At 47.7% G+C, this 21,756-nt stretch overlaps 1 protein-coding gene and 1 non-coding gene across 4 annotated transcripts in view; one reads left to right on the forward strand and one right to left on the reverse strand.

Annotated features, from left to right (window-relative positions):
* Positions 1 to 21,756, forward strand: part of NHS (NHS actin remodeling regulator) — a 343,496-nt gene that overhangs the window by 242,134 nt on the left and 79,606 nt on the right. The window lies entirely within an intron of this gene.
* On the reverse strand, positions 5,695 to 5,767 carry TRNAG-CCC (transfer RNA glycine (anticodon CCC)). The gene has a single exon. It is a non-coding gene; the product is annotated as a tRNA-Gly (tRNA).

Raw genomic sequence — 21,756 nt, forward strand, 5'->3', positions numbered from 1 at the left:
CTGGCTTCTTTCCCAGCTATCCAACTAGGTTGCTTCCCTTCTCTAGGGCCTTGACTGCTTGGCATGGCCAGGGCCTTGAAGGAGCTGGGCATCTGGGGAGCTGAACTTGATGGAGCAGCATCTGTGCCAGGCACCAGGCTTGGCTGTGGGCCTCAGACATGACTAAGACCCTGCTCTGCACTCAAGGACTTACAAGTCAGGAGGATACTGACCCAGGAGCAGCAGAAAGGCTGGTCACAGTACCTCAGGGCCCATCCACAGGAAGGAGGGACCAGCTCTCCTTTGTGGGGTGTGGCCTGGCCAGCCAAGTGTGGCTGACAGAGCCTGGGACCTTTGAACGTACTATGTTAGGGTAAATGGGTTAAGGTGTCTCAAGTTTGGGGTAGATTTTTGTTTGTGGGGTTTTTATTGGTTTGCTTGCTTGCTTGTCTGTTTTGTCTTGTTCTATTTTTGAGAACATGATAGAATAAGCTCACTCTGATATTCAATATGAAGAAAGAAATACCTAGTCTGTGAAACCAAGAGGTTTTGCCATCTTTAGGTATCTAGGTATTACCATCTTTTATAGAGGCAATATTTTGCAGAAAATGAAAGCCTATTTGCTTGGGGTTGATTCTTGCGTTCTCTGAGTTGGAGGTGAGGGTGGGAAGATAGAGGAGATGGGAAGGTTAGGAAGGGTTAAGGCTGCAGGAAAATGGAAGCCAGTGTAACCTGCTGTCTACTCTCTACCCTGCACAAGTCCTCTGTATGTAGACTTAGGTAGACATTACATGTCTGTGTTCAAGGCAGAATCTTCTAGTCTTCTCCAAAGCTGGCCTGTGCTTCTGAATGCTTTGTTGGGTCACATGGCTTTCTTCCTCCTGGGTGCCATATTTGGAGTCAGGAGGGATACTGAGAAAGTCTGCTCTCCTGATGGTGGCTGGCCTTACATGTGGCTCTAACTCAGTGACCTTGAGTGTGGTGACACCCACTGGCTCCTGAAATGGCAGAAAGGAAATGTGGAAAGGAATTCACCTCAGTCATATCCTCTCATCTGAAATGCAGGCCTAGTTGTTCAGCATCCAGAGGCCAAATGTCAAACACCAATAAAGGGAAAGATGCAAATGTTTCCTCGGCTTTGAAGAACTGAGGCCTCTCAGGAATGTTATCTTTTCTCCCTCTGGCCCCCACTCTACAACCAAGCAAGGAGGAAGTTTTGATTTATTCTTTAAGACAGAGTAAATCACTCTTCTCTCACCACCTTGTCTCTGTGTTATGCTTGCCATGGATGGCATTTGGCCTTTCACAACTAGGATCCCTCTTCCATCTAAGTTTTTATCCCTGGAAACCTTCACCAGCAAGATAGAGCTGGATGATTAATTTTGAAATAAGGACGAGCTTGAAAATAGGCAAGAGGCACACATCAGTAGCCACAGGGCCCTTGGCTTAAACGGATGACAAATTACTCATTCCACCTAATGCAGGCCTCTATAGCTCCTGCTCTGAAAGCCAGAGGTGATGACGGGGACCATGGGTTTCTAGTACTTTCCACAGCTACCTTGGAAAGCCAGCAAAGTGGCCAGCTGGGAGAATTGAGATAATTGTGTATTGAATGCTTTTCCTTGAAAAGAAGGTGATTTGTAGCTTCGCTTGGTGAGCCTTCTCTTTTTCCCCTTGGCCCATCTCCTCTTGGCATTTAATTGTTCTTGCTGCTGCTTTTTTTGTTGTTGTTGGGTTGTTTTGTTTGTTTGTTTTGTTTTGTTTTTACACTAACGACATCATGGGCAAGGAGAGGAGATTTTATTTTGAAGAACAATGATCACATTAACCAGGTGACAGCAGATAAGCTAAAAGTCTCTCCATTTTCTCCTGGGAAAAAATGTTCTTTGCCGCCAAATTGCATTCCGCTTCTCTTTGTCTGCTCTCCTCTTATGGGAGGGTGGCAGGGCTGGCTGCTGATGGACTCAGAAGAAATCACTGGCAGATAAGATACACCCTTGATTCATATAAGAAGGGAAGCTTTTGAGTTCAATGATAAAAAATGACTTCCTTTCCTGTTGCACAACATTCTTGTGGCTGGAACTCTGTAGAACAGTGACATTTCTCTACCCTTGGTCCACAGTATCAAGCAGAAAATAACTATGAAATCTGAAACTTGGTAAAGGATGAAAATCCAATTCATTGCAGTCTGATAGACGTGTAGGCCTGGATCAGACTCTGTAGCTACAGAATCTGGCTACATCCTGCCCTGTTTTCACAGCAAAACTGAGGACTCGCCTACCTTCAGGGTATCACAGCCACATATAAAGACCCAGCCAGTGCTCTATGCTGGAGCTGGCAAACCCAACTGGTGTGTGACCGCAGGTGCAAGAGCAGCTATTAGCAAACAAACAAACCAAGCTTCCAAGTGACTGCAGAGAGTGAGTGGGGGATGGAGGAGGAAAAGGGAAGGCGGCACCCTCAAGGCAGGGAGGTTTAGTTTGATGGATTGCTAGGAATTTGTTGGCCCCAAGAAGCATCCTGGGGTCACAGCTCTCTGAGCTGTGGTTTCTTTGGCAAGATCTCATAGGCTTGTTGTGAAGACTGGAGGATGTAATGAAAACGAAGCACATAGTGCAAGGCTCGGCCCACGTCGCAGACTGAGGAACTGTTCGCTGTCGTCGTCATCATCAGGAGATGGTGTTGTGTGGAGAATTTGAAGGCTCTCAGTCACAGGCCATGAAAACCCTTTGCCCTCTAATCATAACCCACTCTTTCTAAGACTTGACTCTCATGTCTCATATCTTGGCAGACTTTGGCTAATATTAGCTCACCTCTGGCAAAATGAAAGCAGGTTCAACCAAGTTTCAAAAGATGTATTGAACCCTACTCCATTTCTCAATATAGCATCTTGTACACAGGGTTTATAATTTTAGGAGTGGGTGGATATTTGCTTGGCGATATGGATATAAAACCAGTGGCGGATGTGAGCATTGCTCTTGGGTCTTTGTTTTCATCAACTCATTTCCACACTTCAGAAAACATTCACTTGGTTGTTTTTTTCTTCTAATCTGTTTATCCTCCAGTGCTTTTGTTTGGGTCACAAAAGGAAAGGTATTTCTGGCAAAAAGCAATGAAACTTATTTCTTCTAAAGTTTAGCATTTACAATAGAAGGTGAAGTACTGTTGTATCATAAGTGATCAATATAATGTTTTTGAGAGGGGTCTGTCCATTAACATTGGGGGCTGAGGAGATTTGGAGCCTGGAGCTTGGGAAAAACCAGTATGTTAAGATTAAAACCTATCTACGGACTCTTTATTATGTGCTCAGCAGAACTGTGTGGGTCACAGCAGCTACTCATAGCAACCCTCTGACACAGGCACAATTATGTCCGTTCTCCAGAGAAGGAAAATGAGGCTTAGAGCATTTGTCTAACTTGCCCAAGATTATAGCTCAGTCGATGGGAACCAGAACTTGGACCCATATCTGTCTGATCCCAAACCCCAGGCTTGTTACCATCAGGCCGTACTGACTGTGAGGATTTGAAAATAATGACTCCAAACTAAACTTGGGGGTGGTATCTTTAGGTTATCATACAGGTTAAGAGTTAAAAGATGTGCCATGGCCTACGTTCCAGTTCTGTTGAGGTCATCCGAAGAGAAGGAAACTTAGTTTTTATTTGAAGGAGCAACACCCAATCAGCAGAGATAGGCCCAGCACAACATGAGACTTGAGCTAAGAAGAGGCACCAGAGAAGGGACAGAGCCAACAGTGTCCGCCCCCACTGCCACCCCTTGTCTTGAGAAAACAGAGTGGTGTAGGGAAGGCCTTTGACTTTCTCTTTCAGTCCTAAGCTAGTTAACCTGACTGCCTATAACTGATATATTTATTACCCAGCATTGTTTATCAGTGACATATTGTTCAAATATTCATTTCCTAGGAGAGGGCTGTAAATGTCTCCTGGAATCATAAAAGGTGATGGATTAACAAGTGGGAGAAGTTGTGGCAGGTCAAGAAGTTACCATGTGGGGTTTCCCACACCATCACTTGCGAGGGTTGGCAGGTCACGAGTTGTCTCTCAGTGGCGAGAGAGAGGAGAGTTGGTCCTCTCTGACTTCCTGACGTCAGCATCCTGGTGAAGGTCCTCACAGCGATTATACTTCATCTCATTCAAAGGTTTTGAAAGCAAAGTAACAAGTAGCAGGAACGATTACAGCTCTTCTGGATTTGCAGGAATCTGGTTGTACCTGTCTCCATTCTCCACTTGGCCATCTTCCCACCATCATCTGCTTTCCCAGAGTTCTCAGGCCCGGCTGCTCTGAACCCACAGTGCTGCCTGTTGGCTGGAACAGAAAACCCTGAGACTCAGCATCCTTTCCAGTACTTTGAGATGAAATGCATGTGCGTCTCTGAAGTTCCCTATACCAGCCAAGTGTTCCAGTCATGCAGAATTCTTTGTACTTTCTCATCACACCATGCTGTTGCACACACCTCCAAGCCTGTATACAGTGTTCCCTCTCTAGAATGCTTCTGTGACCGGTTTCATTTGGCCAACTCCTAGGCAGTTTGGAAGGCTTAGCTTAAGCATCGCCTTCCTTGAGAAACCCTTTCTGACATTGCTCAGAGGGACTTTGTCATCTCCCTTCCCATAGCCCATATGCTGTACACACCTGTATTTTAGTGGTGCTTCCAAGGGCGGCTGGAGAAGGGATAGGATACCCACTCCAGTATTCTCGGGCTTCCCTTGTGGCTCAGCTGGTAAAGAATCTGCCTGCAATGTGGGAGACCTGGGTTCAATCCCTGGGTTGGGAAGATTCCCTGGAGGAGGGCATGGCAACTCACTCCAGTATTCTTGCCTGGAGAATCCCATGGACAATCCATGGGGTAGCAAAGAACTGGCCATGACAAAGCGACTTTCACTTTCACTTTTCCAAGGGCAGAGGATGAACTAGTGCCCCTGAGGGGATCTGAGGTGGAGATGGCCCAAAGCTGCCGTCCAGAGATCTTAAGATTTCTTTGTAATTGGTGGCTCAGATGGTAAAGTGTCTGTCTACAATGTGAGAGACCTGGGTTCGATCCCTGGGTTGGGAAGATTCCCTGGAGAAGGAAATGGCAACCCACTCCAGTACTTCTTACGTTGAAAATCCCATGGACGGAGGAGCTTGGTGCAGGCTACTATCCATGGGGTTGCAGAGTGAGGCACGACTGAGCAACTTCACGACTTCACATATGCATTTTCTATAAAATCTGCACTATTCCCTACAGTATTTAATATAAAATAATCTCCCCCAACTAATTATTGAGTAAAACTATGGTCCATGAAGATCCCCCACCTTTGTCCTGTGGCGTCCTGAACCCCCAGGCACAACACAGTATATGTTGAGAGTATGTGGAAGTCCCTCTGAAAACCATGTATAGTACAGTGTCTTTCTAGTTGGCCATTCTATGAGCTCCTCTCAGCTGTAATCTTTATAAGATTTTAGATACTCAAAAATTTTGAGTGAGTGAATCTTTCTCGTGATATTAGACATAATAAAGAACCAGTATTATTAAACCTCAAAGAGATGGGGTCATCTCTTTGACCCCAAGGTCTCCATCAGCCCACTTCTCTTTCTCTAGTTACTCTTGCATTTCAGTGGGCACTGGCATTTAGGATTAATTTTTATTTTTATTTTATTGTTTTAGGTTAATTTACTTGGCTGTACTGGGTCTTAGTCACAGCATGTGGGATCTAGTTCCCTGACCGGGGATTGAACCCAGGCCCCCTGCATTGGGAGTGTGGCATCCTAGCCACTGGACCACCAAGGAAGTCCCTAAGATTAATTTTTAAAACCATTTTCTGCGGTTATGTTAACATTTAGTCACTACCATGATACCAGTATTGTTTTCCACACTTGTTCATGGCAAATGCATATTTCCCCAGCAACACTGTGGAAGAAAGAAGCCTTGATGGGCAGACTTGGAACTCTAAATGTCATCTGTCACTTCTTTTCTGTGGGAAAAATGGTCCTGAATTTAAAAAAAAAAAAAAAAAACAACTTACACATGAACTCTGGAACACTCTGAGACTGGAGACTGACTATATTCAAGGGTCAAGCCCCTCCATTCTGCAGTTTCTGTTTATAGGGCTTACTGCCCACAGCCTGAGGAAGTGGGGTAAGGAAGCTTGAAGCCAGAGCTGCAGAGTGATATCCCAGAATCACTGGAGTGGTCAGGGATAACCTCAGATTGGTCCTTCCCTCAGGTCTCTGGTTCTACCAGCAGCAGCAGCAGGCTACCTTGGATGTGTAATGAATGTCTCAGAAAGTGAGAAAAATTCATTCTCACAAATCCTACTGACATTTGTGATCCTAAAGCTCTTGTTTCTCTCTGGTTCAGACAAATGAACACCTGAGCCATCTATCGTCTCTCCTTTAAAAGAGAGTCTCAACTAAACTTAAGTTTCTTAAGAAATATTTGAGTAAAGAAACTCTCCTGTGCAAAGCACCTTTCAACACATGATCCATTTATTATGAAATTATTCTTCAGAAACTTCCCACTGGTACCCTTCCTTCTTTTTGTAAGTTTTCTTTTTTTTAATCTTTATTGAATTTGTTACAGTGTTGCTTCTGTTCTACATTTCGGTTTTTTGACCTCCAGGCATGTGTGATCTTAGCTTCCTGACCAAGGATTGAACCCGCACCCCCTGCGTTGGAAGGCGAAGTCTTAACTCCTGGATGCTCAGGGAAGTCCCCCTTCCTTCTTTAGAAGTGAATTACTCTTCACAGAAATGGAACACCCTTCAAGAGCAGGCCAAACCATGCCTCGATCCTCCTCCAGGTCACAGCCCACCTGGCTTCTCTAGCGTTGCTTCTGGTATATCTTACAAAGCCCACCCGGTCATTTCTCTATTGTTTGACGTCACCCCATCCTTAAATGACAAAACCTTCCCTCCCGTTTTGGCACATGATGCTATTTTTCTGTCTCCTCTGATCTGGAAGTTGCAGTTCTGATTCCACCCTGAAGGCACCTCACGGAGCTCCCAGACTAGAGCTGGAATCCCCGTTCTCACACTGGGCAAAGTGGTTGGGAAGCAGGGTCATGGCCTGAACTGGGGGAAGCTGCCACCACTAGTGTAGAGAGGGTTTATTTTTTTTTTTAATTCCTAAAGTTTCTCAGCAAAACATCCCCCTTTCTGGAACATAATTAGTATGTGTTGAACCACAAATGTAGAAAATCACTGAGGGTACAGACCAACATATGTTCACAAGGCTACAAAGAAGGTTTCTTTCTTTTTCCCTTTCCTTTATTTGCTCCTTGCAAAGCTTTGCCAGAGTCAACTGAAAAGAACCCCTTTTCATCATATATACTTTTTCCCAAGAAGTAAAATGAACTAAATTAATTCATTCACTCAGCACAGTAAATACCAAATGAAGAAACCATAGATGTATAGATGTAAATACTCCCTCTGTAATTATTTTTTGTGTTTATATAACTAGAGGGCACCAAGAGAAAGAAAAGAGAAATTACCCTCAGTTCAAAGATTCCCAGATTTACTAAGAAAATTATGAAAGAAAAGAAAAAAGCCCAAGCGTCTCATGCAAAGACAGCGAAACAATCAACTCATCTGTTACTCGCCAACACTTTCTGCAAAAGAAATGGCTTTTGATGAAACTGCTGGGAACTCTGAATGCTGAGCACTTTTCCTATTAAATAAAGTTAGTAATTAATGTAGCAATTAAGAGTGCAGGGGTTGATTTTACCGTGTTGAAACTGCTTAGTGCAGCCAAGGTTGAGCACTTCTGTTGAGGTATTTCGTTGTAACCATTGTTTCTTCCTGTTTCAGGCTGTTGAGTGCGGCCCTAATTTAGTTTGTAATTGTTCCTTTCTTCCTTTTGAGAGTCTCCATCTGTAAGTTCCCCAAGTGTGTGGGAAGGGAGGGTGTGCATCTCTTATCCCCTGCCCACCTGTGTCTTTGGCTGCCTCATCTTCTTAAGACAACCGCGACTGTTGTTGTTGAATATTACAAAACTGGTTCTTGTTCTCGGGCTTACTCCTCTGTTTCCCTGAATGGGTTCTGGGGTCAAACACCCCGTCTCTCCTCCTCCTCCTATGCACTGACCATCTCCTGGGGGTGACTCTGGGCCACTCCCCTTGGAGATGCTCTCCCCCAAACCACATGACCCAGCATCAGGCTGACAAGCCCAGGGTTGAGGACGGAAGGTGGATCTCCATGGCTGAAGGCTAGTCATAGGAAGCCTCTCTGGCTTGGCACTTTCACGGGGCATAAATGAGATGATGTGAAGACTTTAAGCTATGGCAATGTGTGGAGCCATCAAAAAGAATTCATTTTGTTTTTAGGAAGGTTTTAGTTGATTGATATCTACATTTAAACCAGGTCTCAACACTTAGTATCTGTTTTGACAAGTGGCTAGAAATGGACAGAACTTCCTCAGTTGGCCTTTTCTGTGTAACAAAACCGCTAGTATTTAGTGGCTTAAAAATCAGTGGGTGGTTCTTCTGGTCAAGCCCTGCAGGATGATCTAGGGTGGCCTCATTCACACATTGGTGGTTAGCGGGCTCGGGGTCAGAATGAGGGGGACAAGTGGACTGCATGTGTGTCATCAGCCAACAGCCTAGCCCAGTCTAGCCTAGCCCAGTCTAGCCTAGCCCTGCCCCCAGTGGCTACAAGCCTGGGTAGGTACCATGATCAGCAGAGGTGTAGAAGCCGGAACACATCTTGAGTCCCAGGCTCAGAACAAGTTCAGTGTCACTTCTTCTACATTCTATTGGCCAAATGAAGTCACAAGGACTTGCTCAGATTCAGGGTGGAAAAGTAGATTCTACCTCTCAACGGGCAAAGCTGAAAAGTATTACAGCTCTTTTTTGAAATCTATACAATAACCAAGCTCCTTTATTTGTAATTTAATATGTACTGATATATATATATATTAATATGAATTTGTCATTCTTCCACTGATAAGGTAACTCTCATTTGCACTCAAATAGACTTTGTAAGTGGGAGAGAAGGGGTAGGAATGGTCCATGGCCATGACAATGAATGATCCATGTAAATATTATCTGTCATGTGAGTCATATTGTTAAAAGGCTGTGAACAGCTGTCCAGAAGGCAATGTGGTGAGGTGGAAAGAGCACAAACCTTGGAAAAAGACAGATCCGAGTTCAAACTTCATCTCAACTTTTAGTTGGATGGCCTTAGGCAAGTTACTTGACCTCTTTAAGCATCAGTTTCCTCAACCATAAAACAGAAAAGTGATACCTGAGGTTGTTGTGAGGATTAAATGAGATTATGTATAACAGCCATATATAGTAAAGAGCCATTTCATGCTAGCTTCCTTCCCTGTCCCCTTCATTTAAAAAAATAATAATTTTATTTATTTAGTTATTGGCTGCACTGGGTCCTCTTTGTGTGTCTGTGTGCTCAGTCGTGTCTGACTCTTTGCGACCCCATGGACTGTAGCCCGCCAGGCTCCTCTGTCCATGGGATTCTCCAGGCAAGAATACTGGAGTGGGTTGCCATGTCCTCCTCCAGGGGCTCTTCCTGACCCAGGGATGGAACCCGGGTCTCCTGCCACTCCTGCATTGCCGGTGGGTTGTTTACCACTAGCGCCACCTGGGAAGCCCTGTCCCCTTCCTTTTTCCTTTTTTGAAATTCACATTCAGTGGGCATAGTGGCTTCTACTTAGAATCACAGCTGCCAAGTTCCTTTCTCTGCCAGGTACCAAGTTTTCCTTTTCTACATCCTGCATATTTTAGAGAAATGACTTTGATGTAGTATTTTTCAACCTGGGATCTTGGCAGTATTTGCAAACATAAGCATACAGCTAACAATTCCAAGACAATTCTTGGTTTTGGTGCTATACATGATGTCACACTCTTGAACTGTGCATAGCTTGGTTTTCTTTATGGTCTGGATATCCTGAGGAATTCTGGAAACTCACCACCAGAAAAGAAGGCTTTGAAGTAATAAAAAGTGGGCAGCAGTGTATGGGAATGGAGTTCTCTCAGAAAGGGTGTATTTACAGTGGGGAAGGTTTGCAAACACATCTAGGGGCTCTAAGTGGTGAGCTGGGGCTTTAGGGGCTGGGGAGGGAGGGGCAGATGGGGCCAGACCTCTGCTTCTCAGATGCATTCCATGGGGCTCCATTTTGGCTAAATAATCATAATTCCCACCAAGACAGCACAGAATGATAATGGTTTTATTTATTATTTTATATGCATTGCCAGGATATGCAAAGCTTTATAGCTTGCCATAAATCGAGAGGGATTATCACAGCTGTTACTTATTTTAACAGGTCACAATACAGTAGTTTGTGCCAGATGGTTTTGAGAATTTTGAGAGAGAAATTTTATACAGGCAGCCATATAGACACTAGCTTGGGTAGTTGGGCCCTGAAATTAATTTACATTTGTTATGATATAAAATGTATATGAATAAACACATAGTTCCTTATGAACAAGCAAGCCATTTTAGAGCAGTGGTGTCTTGTGGAAGTCACGAGATCTGTGAGCAGCGGTGGGCTGGCAGTTGTGATGTGACGTTACCAGGAGTTAGGAGGTGTGAGACTCTGCCACACCCACCTGATGCCAGGGACATCCAGCTTGCTTCAGGGAAATAAACATTGGAGGCCAAACTGGGTTTCTGTCATTGGAGCCCAGGAGAGGAAAGGAGGGGAGCCACCGTAGGGAAACATCTGGGGAGGGTGTGTATGCTGGAGAGTGAAATTGGAATTGGGATTCCTGAGGTCACCAAGAAGGTCAGTCTGGGGCAAAAGGGCTTCCCAGACTGGACAGATCATAGTTCATACTGTTACTATTATTATTTACAAAGATTTATTTATGTATTTGGCTGCCTCTGTCTTAGTTGTGGCAGAGACTCCAGTTGTGGCTCGCAGGCTCAGGCTCAGGCTCAGCAGTTGCATTGTGTGGGCTTAGTTGCTCCACAGTGTGTGGAATCTTAGTTCCCCAACCAGGGATCAAACACACACCCCCTGCACTGCAAAGCTGATTCTTAAGCACTGGACCACTCGCAAGTTCCCCTACCCCAGGCCATATTATTGCTCTTGCAGATGCTGAAGTTTATGTGTAGAGTGGTTGGTTCTGGAAGATAAGCAGAAATGGCAAGGAGAAATAAGAAGTGATGATGAGGAATCATTTCAGAAGGTGGTTTTGGTTCCAGGTTTCATAAAACAATAAACTTCCAGAATGAGAGACCTAGAGAAAACCTCTCAGATCATCTCCACTGTCCTTGTTTTATAGCTGAAGAAACAGACCAAGAAGATCACTTACATTGAGTCATCTTGGTTCTTTCAATTAAAAAATGAACGCAGACTGTCGGGGTTTGTGGAGTCTGTAGGCCTCCCCCCACATCTCTCCTTGATTTGCTTCCTCCCTGCACCAAGTATGTCTCCTGCTGCCCAACCTTATGCTGGGGAAGGACTGCCCCAACCCATCAGAATAATGCAAGTGTTAGTCACTCAGTCGTGTCCAATTCCTTGGGATCCCATGGACTGTAGCCCACCAGGCTTCTCTTCCCATGGGATTCCCCAGGCAAAGAATACTACACTGTGTTGCCCTGCCCTTCTCCAGGGGATCTTCCCAACCCAGGGATCCAACCCAGGTCTCCTGCATTGCAGGCGGATTCTTTACCATCTGAGCCACCAGAGAAGCCCAGGTCTAAAGCACAGCTGGGTTTTCTTGGTAAACTGCTCCAAGATATAAAGATAACATATCATTTCTGGAACAAGACTAAAGTTTTTTTGCTTTTTCCAATCAATTTCTTCAGCTCCTATAAGATAACAATGAAATAATAAGCAGGAAAGGCAAGTTTAGAACAGACTTGGGGCATATATTAGGCATCATCTATGTAGAGAAAATCAGGAAGTAATAGCATTTTGAAAGCTGAATAGACCATGAATGTCAGGGGACAGAATTAGAACCTTTCTTATAGATTCCTCTGAGATGACGAGTAGAAGCATTAAAGCTTTGAAAATCTGGAGGCTAGATAATACCGAAAGGGCCCACTCTTTCCAGAGATGCTGAGCTTCCAGTAACTTTATCCCTGGAACACAGCACTAAGCCTGAAAGTAAGTGGAGGGCACTTCCCCGGGCTGCAAATAATTGTCAGCAAGCCCACATACCTTGCCACTTAGATTCTTGCTCAGGCCACTAGTAACTCTTCCTTAGTGGGCAGCTGTTACCCAGCCATGATGTCTGTTTCCCTCAGCCCACTGTGGCTTCAAAGTACAGGGAGGGAGCTAGAAGAAGGTAAGAGAGGAGTGTCAGTGGGGAACTAACAACCATCAGGGAAAGAGCTTGGAAATCCAAAAAGGAGTCTTTGAAATGTGTTGCCATAGAGACCGATAATAAGCCTTCCTAATAAAGACCCTAAGTAATCAGCAGAGCATTAAATTGTGTTTTGTATCATCTGATTAAAGAGATAGGAGAGTGACTTGTTCAAGGTAGGCTAATTCTGGTAACCAACCCCCAACATTTCAGTGGCTTCTTTCTGACGCTGCAGTCTAATGCAGGTCGGCATGTAGTCACTTGCATCCCCAAGCTCTTTCCACTTTGACGTTTCTTTACCCCAGGGTCTCTTAATATGTGTTGGAATGGACAGGAGCTTTTCTGAGCCTGGCCTGGGATACACAGGCCTTTCCCACCTCCCACTGGCAACACTGAGTTGCATGGCTGCACCTGATGGCCAGGGAGGCTGGCTGGAGGAGCAAGACAGGGATAGTTGAATAACTAACTAGCTAGTTTCTTCCAGGGAAAATATAAAATGTGCTCTAAAACAATGAGGGGCTTCAGTGAACTGCTTTTGGTCAGATCAACTTGAATTGAATGGACGATCACCAATAATTGAATGAATGGACTTTTCCTGGGAATACCATTCCCACATTTCCTGGGAATACCAGTTAAAGGGAACAGTCCTGTCCTGAGTCACGTCATAGATTCAGTGGCCGGCAAACTATGGCTCTCAGGCCAAATCCCACCCCCTGTCTGTTTTGTGCATTAAGTTTTATTGGAACTCAGCCCCCTCCATTCATTTACGCCTTTTGAGCTATAACAGCAGAGTGGAGTCGTGGCAATAGAGACCTCATGGCTTTTGAAGCCTAAAATATTATCTGACCCTTGACGGAACAAGTTTGCTGATCCCTCCTCTAGATCATCACTGTCCTAAAGGGACGACACATTTGCCATTGTTTTCTTCCTGAGACCTGGTACCCTTGGCTTCCAGAAAAAAAACAAGCAGGACACCCCCATGGGCTGGGACGTAAACTCTGCCCTTAGAATGCTAGCTAAAAGAGGGCGGAGCCCACTCTGTCCACTCTAGTATCCAGCACAGTACCTGGCACCCAGGATGTTCAACAAGTACTTCTGTTTGAACCCGTGAGCCATAGGAAGCATCAGGTACCCTAACCACCAGAAACAGGGTAGGGACTCAGAAAAACTACAGTCTGAGCATGTTCGGGAAGACCTAAGACACAGGAAGGAGCTATCTTCACTGGGGTTTACTATGTGCCAGGCACCATCATGGTGCTTTGTATCTATTATTTTATTTCCTCTTCCTAACAATCCTATAAATTAGGCATCCTGTTTGCCTTTTATAAGGAAACCAAGGTTCAGAAAAGTCAAATGATTTTCCAAAGGCCATACTGCTAAGAATGGAAAAGCTCAGATTCCAACTCAGGTCTTTCTGGGACCAAAGTCCAGGGTTTGTTTGTTTGTTTGCTTTCTCTTTCTCTTTTTCTCTCTCTCTCTATATATACCACAGGACTTGCCGAAACTATATCCAAATGTAAGTGATCTAGTTATATCATTATTTTCATTGTCACTGTTAACAAAAACCTCATCACTGTAAAGATGAATGCAAAGGGTGGATGGCCATTTTCATCACTTTACAGAGCTCTGCAGGCCTCACTGCCGAGGCTCTCCTTTGGTAGAGCAGCCCTAAAAAGCTGAAGCAAGACAGTCCGTCTCCTTGGGATGGGTGATTAGTGACTTGGCCACCAGTTCCCCCTGATCTTGCCAGGGATTGCTGTAGAGGGTGGCCATTTTGCTCACTGGAACATAAATCCTCATTTCAAAGCCCGAGTGGTTTGAGTCTGCACATGGCAGGGCTTCCCCTGGCCTGGTGGAGTCTGTCCCAGAACTCTCAGTGTGCTTTTAACAAGCTCCCGGGTACCTCTGGTCCTTTGACAAGCAAGGCTAAGGGAAAGACTCCTTTTTTTCTTTTTTCAGCAGCAGTTCCACACCCGCTGTGGCCACTCCACCAGGCTCCCCCAAAGCCAAGGGAGTGGTGGGCTCTGTTCCCACCGACTCCTCAGGGATGTCTGGCATTCTCCATCATGCCACCTTCCTGAAACCCTGCGGACCCTGGTGTCCAGGAGAGGCCATCCCTCCTTTCCTGGTCTGGTACTTCTCTGTCTCATCTCCCTGGTGGACTCTTTTCCTTTGTCAACCCACCCCTTGAACTTTGGGGTTCACGATTCTTCTCGGCCTCACTTGGAGTGACTGCGTCACCTCCTCCCACCTCATCCTTCCTGACCTCGCCTTGCTCTGTCTTCCAGCGGGGACTCCAGCCTGTGCTGCAGGCTGGCAGCCCTTGGAGGAGGTTGGTGTGAGTGGGGTCAGAGGAGAGCAGCCAGCCTGGACTAACTTGGCTTCCACGTGATCCTTTGTGTGATCACAATCGTAATTCATAGTAATGCCAATTAGGAAATACTCTCTACCAGGGCTTGTGGCAACCCTGAGATTTCTTGTGACCTTGGCAAGTTGAGTGTTTCACCACAATTTGTAAATTATGGAGGGGTCAGGGGCCTCGTGGACACAGGACTGCTCTTGCAGGCAAATCTGCCCAGGACCTCCATCTCCCTATTTGAAAACAGGTAGCCTGGTCAAAACAGGGACAAGTTTTCCCTAAATGGGTTTCCAAGGCTTCAAGATAAAGTACCAGAAACTGCCTCCCACAAGGCATATTTTGGATAATTTCATTCACTGCTTTCCCCCTGGTTATATATTAGGGATATATCCCATAAGTGTTGTGTTTTTAGTGGCCCTAAATGGCTTTCTGTCTTCTGTATGTGGTGGTTATATATAGAATCTGCCAGCCTAAGGCATGGGCACACACTGGCGTGGTTTTTAACCCTGGTTTCTTCTCAGAGCTGGTTTAGTAAATCACCCATCCCTGGAGATGAACCCGTCGCCAGGAAGACATTGTCTTTGCAGTGTTTTGGAGCCTGGGCAGGCTGAGTTGTGTCCAGGCTGCGAGGTTTCGCCGATGAAAGGGGGGAGGGGAGGCAATGTTACAATATTCGGCCGTTCTAATCCTGTTACGCACGCGGGCACATGCTCCGCGCCAGTCTCCAGCCTCCCTCTTGCCCCGGCTAGAGGAGTTGGCACGGTTGGCGTCTCTGATTCCTCTGCTGTTGGCTCGAGACCAGGGAGCGGGGAGGTGAGAAGGGAACCACGGGGGTGCGGCGCTGAGCAGCCGTGGTCGGTCCAGCCTGTTGGTGATGAGCCGAGCCCACTGCCTCTCTGGGCATGGGTAACGCGCAGCGCCAGCGGTCGTGCTACCGGAGAAGGAAACGCACAGGTACCAGAAATCCGGATCCAGGATCCTCTGCAGCCCCCGGCTCGTCTAAGCGCGCAGGGCCCGCTTTGTGGCCAGCTCCCGCGCGCCACCGAGTTTGGGGCTGGGGTCTGAGTCCTGCAGCTCACTGCGGCTGGCAGCAGGGGACGGATTATTTTTAGCAGGTTCCCTTTAGCCCAGTGGAGCCAGGAGATGTTCACAGAGCCGGGCGGCTGTCTGCAGAGCGTTGGTGCAACCGTGCCTGCTGCCCGGGAGGTTTGGCTGCCGCAGTCCCCTCCATTCACTGGGCTGTAAATCGAAGCTGTCTACACCGGCAAGGCGCTCGATCCCAGCGTGGCCCTGGGGCTACGTCCCGCCCAGGTCTCCTGGCACCTGATTTCCCAGTGGTCAATTAGGTGTCTCTGCCTGCAGCATTGAAGCAGTGGAGGGGCCAATGCCCCGGCTTTGATGGAGCGCGCCGTGCGCAGAGACCTCCCCAGTCGACTTCCTCATCAGAAGGCAGCATCCATTCATAATTCTCTCTCAGCCTGTGGACCGAGTTTGGCTGGAGCTGAGCATGGACTCCGGCGATCTCCCTTTTTGCATCTGAAGCAGAAACTAAGATAAAAGGGAAAAGGAAGGGGGAATGCGGTCCTAACGCAACAAGGCGCTGGAAAGCCCCCCGGGAGGCCTCTCCTTTGCAGGGAGAGGGAGAAGAGGCAGATCGCAAGCCCAGCGCCTCAGCCAGCTGCTGCTTCGCTGCGGAGCCGGCACGCATGCCTACCTCACCTGACGGCCGCATTCCCGGGGAGCCGGCGCGGGGCCCGGCGGCGCGCCCAGGGCGCACGGGCGGTAGGATCTCTGCACCGGGGGAACGAAGCGCGGGCGGGCTTCCCAGGGCCGAGCCCGAGCCTGAGCGGGCGCCCGGGGAGGCCAGCCTCGGCCAGGAGCCCCACCGCAACCCCCCGGGATGTTCCGGTGTGTGTGAGATGGGACCGGCATGGGGGGGTGGGGGGAGGGGCAGGTGACATCATTTTTAACTAATTTTTCACACCTCTGGGTGGTGGGTAAACTTGGGGAAAGGAGGAAGCAGGAGCCGCAGCCCCGCCGCGCGCTAGCATGAGAGGAAATATCCCCAGCCAAGGTCCAAGAGCCGGGTCCCCTTGGCAGAGCAGAGTGAGGGGGAGCAGGCGGTCAAGGTGGACCGCGCATAGCTCTAAGGGATGAGGGGAGCCACTCTGGCTTTGAGGGGGGTGGCTTTTTTTTTTTTTAAGCATATTGCAGCTGCAGCTTTGAAGTTTGCCGCCTCCTCCCCACCCCCATCCTGGGTTTTGGGGCGGGGCGGCACTCTTCCACGCGGCTGCCCAGGCCTCTCCTAGCTTGGGTGCAGGGACTGCAGGGGCTGGTGGTGACAGGGACTCGAAGACACTGGAAGTGGGAGGGCACCCCGAGGCTCGGCCTTCTGGAAGCTCTAGGGGCTGGGGAGAAGTCGGGGCACCTCTTGGTGCCTCTTCCCATTTTCCTGCCCTGTCACTGGGTTTTGGGTGACATTTTGCCTGTGCAGGGGTCTCCCTGTCACAGAGCTGGCTGTGATGCTGTAAGGCAAGTGGACTGTTAGGACGAGCTGGACGAGGGAGGCGACCGAGCTGCAGCTTTTGCTTTTGTGGCAGTGTTAACCCCATCAAGCCAGCTCCCTTGGTACACTTGTCCACCTGGGTCACTGTCTGGGGGGGCGTGAGTCCGGCTTCTGATTGACTAGTTCTGCCGGCCAGTGGGCCAAAGCAGGATTTGCCCAGGGCCTGCCAGGCCAGGGATGGGTGGACAGTAGAAGAGCGAAGCCCCCCACCCCCACCCCCAGTACCCCCTCAGGGGAAGGTTAAGCAGGCCCGCCATGATGGTGCCCGGCGTTGTGGCCACCGTGTGCTCTGCTCCTGAGTTTGGGAGCTCTTGTTTTATGAGGTTTTTATTTTCCAGTTTTGTGCCTCCTGGTCCCCAGTTTGTTTTTCACAGCTGCTTGTGAGCAAGGCAAAGATAACAGCATCTAAAAATAGCCTTGTGCAGCTGGAGATGCAGCTTAGCTGGACCCCACCATCACAAGGATGGGGTCTCCCTTCCCGGATATGTGAGAATGAGCCCTGCTGGGCCCCCAGGAAGCCTGAGGCCAGGTCCACACAGCCTTCAGAGGCAGTGTGCCTCCAGTCTCCGGACAGGGTGGGGATGCTAGGGCACTGGTCTGGGTTAGAGAGCAGCTGCCTGTCCACCCCTCTGTGAGGGCCAGAGCTACTGGGCTGCAAGGTTGGGGGATGGGATCCCAGACAGGGACCCCTCCGCAGCCCCCAGCCGTTGGATTCTGCAGCTTTACATTCTCTGGGAGTTCTGCTTAGCCATCCATGTGGGGCTTCCTCCTCTGTGCTTCAGGGGCTAGCAGGCCACACCCCCCCAGAGGCATCTGGCCTGGAATATAGAGGGACCAAAGGGTCCAGGTGGTGCCTAAATCATGCCAGCTCCCTGGGTGCAGGTGGTAGCCGGGGTGCCAGCTCCCTGGGTGCAGGTGGTAGCCGGGGTGCCACTCTTCCAGATGGAAATCTCTGGACAGTTGAGTGAGGAACCTCTTCCTGGTAACTGCAGGGAACCTGGTCTGTCTGAGAGGGGCAGCCCCAGCTGATGGGGAAGGTACCACATGGAAGGGAGGAGACAGGAAGGGACTGAGGACTTCAGTGATGCTAGTGGATGGCAGGACGCCACTGTCTCCTCCTGGATTCCTGGATCCCTTGAACCTGCCAGGACTCTCCTGTTATTTATTTCCATAAATCTTCATTTTCCTGATGTTTGCCTTTTCTTTGGTGGCAAAGATAGCAAAGTCCAGCGTGAAGAAAAAAAAGACCGCATCTGTTCTTGATCTGATTGAATCATAGGATTTTTTTTTTATTTTGGCAAAAACACATTGGTAACTGCTGAAAAACTGTAAATGCCTAACCTTTTAACACTGAAAGAAAACAACTAGAGTGTATGGGAATTTAGGAGGGAAGGTGCACATTCCCACCATCAGTTCCCTATTCAAGATAGAACCTACTGGATGAGTCTCTCTTCCTTTTCAAAGTGCATTTTGATTTTTAAATTATACATTTGTTTTCCTTGGACTTCCCTGGTGGCTCAGATGGAAAAGAATCTGCCTGCATTGTGGGAAACCTGGGTTTAATCCCTGGGTAGGGAAGATCACCTGGAGGAGGTCATGGCAACCCACTCTAGAATTCTTGCCTGGAGAATGCCGTGGACAGAGGAGATCAGGACCATATTAAGATAGCGTTTGGACTTCCCTGGTGGCTCAGACAGTAAAGCATCTGTCTACAGTGCGGGAGACCTGGGTTCGATCCCTGGGTCAGGAAGATCCCCTGGAGAAGGAAATGGCAATCCACTCCAGTACTATTGCCTGGAAAATCCCATGGACAGAGGAGCTTGGTAGGCTATAGTCCATGGGGTCGCAAAGAGTCGGACATGACTGAGTGACTTCACTTTCCTTTTCCTTTTCTTTGATTGGGAGAAGGAAGAGATTAGGAAACCAAATACCTCTGATAAATCCTCTAATCATTCCTGAGTAGTCTTCTAGTAGAGGCTTCTATGGGGTTGCACAGAGTCGAATATGACTGAAGCAACTTAGCAGCAGCAGCAGAGGCCTCAGAATATTTGCTGGTTCATCTTAGAAATGTCCCTCACTTTGATGTTCCCTACAGAAGATGCAAGATTACTGATGATTCCATTTAGCCCAAAGGTCCAGTGCAACAGTAGCTAACTCTTTGGCCCCCTTAGAAGAGCAGATGGGGAGACCATGAGCTGGGATGCAGAAGTCTTTCCTAAAGACTCACTGACTTGGCTCTGCCTGGAGCAAATAAGATGTCAGTGATCTGTTATACCAAAACAGAAAGGTGCTGCTTACTCTTGAAGTTCAGAACCTGGATCAGCAGTTAACTGGAGACACACTGAGTGCATTGGTTAAGGAATACCATAGCAAATAAGTCCCAGATCTCAGGATTTTAACACAATGCAGTTTTTTTCTTTATCATATAAAGTGTAATCAACTTTTAGTTTGTGATGACAAGGAACCTGGTCTCATGCCCTCTTGCAGCTCTGCTATCCCCTAGGGCCTCGGAGTCCCTCCTGAGTTTCTTTGCATCTAACCAACAGAAGGGGAAAAAGCATTGGGGATTGGAAGTAGCACATCTCATCCCCATCTACATTCCACTGGCTAGAAGTCAATCACGTGACCACAGCAAACTACAAGGGAGGCTGGGAAATGTAGTCTGTGCCTGGAAGATGCCCCCTTTTGCTCTCCTTTAGGATTGGATTTGGCTTTGGCGCTGGGCAGCTCGTGTAGCCAAATACATCTCTCTCTCTTTAAAATGGTGGTGATTCCACCTTCCCTTTCCTGTTTCACAGGACTTGGAAAGGTGTTGAGACATAACAGACTTTTGGAGGGACCATCTGGTCATTGTCATTATTCCCCATGTTATAGATCACTCGCCCAATGTGATACAGCTAGTTTATGACAGAGCTGCAGTTAGAACCTAGGTCTCCTTCTCTTAGCTCTGTGTTCCTTCTGCCATGTGCTGATCACTCTGCCCTCTTAGGAAAACAGTTACATAGGGTAGAGTTTCAGAAAGCTGATATACAGTCCCCTAGATAGCCTTCATCTTGTATAATCACTAGAAACAGCCATTCATATTACCTAAAATCGATGTGAAATTTTTCCCCCCAGTTGTTACTGTAGAACCAGTTGGAGTTAGTCTCAGAAGAGCCAGGCACTGGTCTATGCCCTGTACATAGATGAACTCACTTAATCCTCATAAGAACCCTGTGAGGGAGGGATTATTATCATACCAACTTTATAGATAAGGATGCTGTGGCACAGAGAAGTAACTTGCGCAGGGTTTTACAGGTAACACATGACAGATCTGGGATTCGATCCCAGGTGACGTGGCTCCAGAATCCAACCCTGGACCATCTGGCTACACTCCGTCTCTGCTCTGGTGGGCTCCAGGTTCTGGCCTTCTGTGATGTGTACAGTCAACGCAGACCCTGATACTCAGGATGTAATATTCTGAGTTTCTTCTCTTAGTGAGTGACCTTGGAGGTCCACGAGAGGGAGTCACTTGTAAATGGACTGAGGCATGAATTTGAGCCCCCAGCATATGAAAATGATACACAGGATTAAGCTATGTAGCTAGTGAGACAGCCCCAGTTCCTCATCTCCGGCTCTGACAGTCCGGTGAAGCTTTTTTCTCCTCCTTTTAAAATTTTTGGTCTACTCATCCCTGGATAGGCAGTATCTACTGTGAAGTTATAAAAAAAAATGTTTCTTCCTTGTGAGAAGTGGCCATCAAATGAGGAAGGGCTCTTCAGTCCAATCTGAAAAGGCAGTTGACTCGAGAGGGGAGGGGCAAGGCCAGCACAGCCTTTTGACTCTTGAGGTAATTGCAAGTTGCGATTATGTTGTCTATCTACTGTTCTTTAAGAATCCACTCCAAAACTCACTGGCCTAAGAAACAACTGCCAATCTGTTGGTTCAAGATTCTGCAGGGTCGGGTAAGCTTCCGGGGCAGTTCTTCCACTAGGCTTACTGGTGGTGTGTGCCCTGGGGGCTCAGCTCTGCTTCTGTCTCTGTGTAGTTTCAGGACCAGTCCAAGTGCTCTTGCCAGCAGGGTATGGACTTCTTACCTAGTGACTTGGGGTCCCCAAAAGCACAAAGGCAGGAGCTTCCAGGCCTTCTCAAGGCTGAGCCTGTGACTTGTTTTGCCAACAGGCCGTGAATCCTGGAGGGGCGGAGACAGACTACCACAGTGGTGAACTCTGAAGGCTCTGTATTTACAAACTTGAGCATACCCAGAGGTCTCAGGAGAAGCTGACTGTACATTAAGATGTAGGTTAAAGAAATCTATACCTTGTACTCCAGTGGACAAAGATGGCTATACGTGCTTGGGTCTTTCTCCATCCCAAAGTCAGGACCCGTTTATGACCGTGAAAGCACTAAGGCTGTGGATGTAAGTGCCCAAAAGGAAAGGGGACTGAAGTATGTGACTGCTGTTCTCTTGCCCTTCCCAGACAGCGTCTCACAGGTATCGATTACTTTTTACAAAGTATCAGTACCCCGCCTCAAATAAGAAGCATACCAGTTGGATCAGGGCACAAAAGTCCCTCTGACATCCACCTCCTCTTTCCCAGCCAGACA

This window comes from Ovis aries, chromosome X, assembly GCF_016772045.2.
Source record: "Ovis aries strain OAR_USU_Benz2616 breed Rambouillet chromosome X, ARS-UI_Ramb_v3.0, whole genome shotgun sequence".
NCBI classification, from domain to species: Eukaryota; Metazoa; Chordata; class Mammalia; order Artiodactyla; family Bovidae; genus Ovis; species Ovis aries.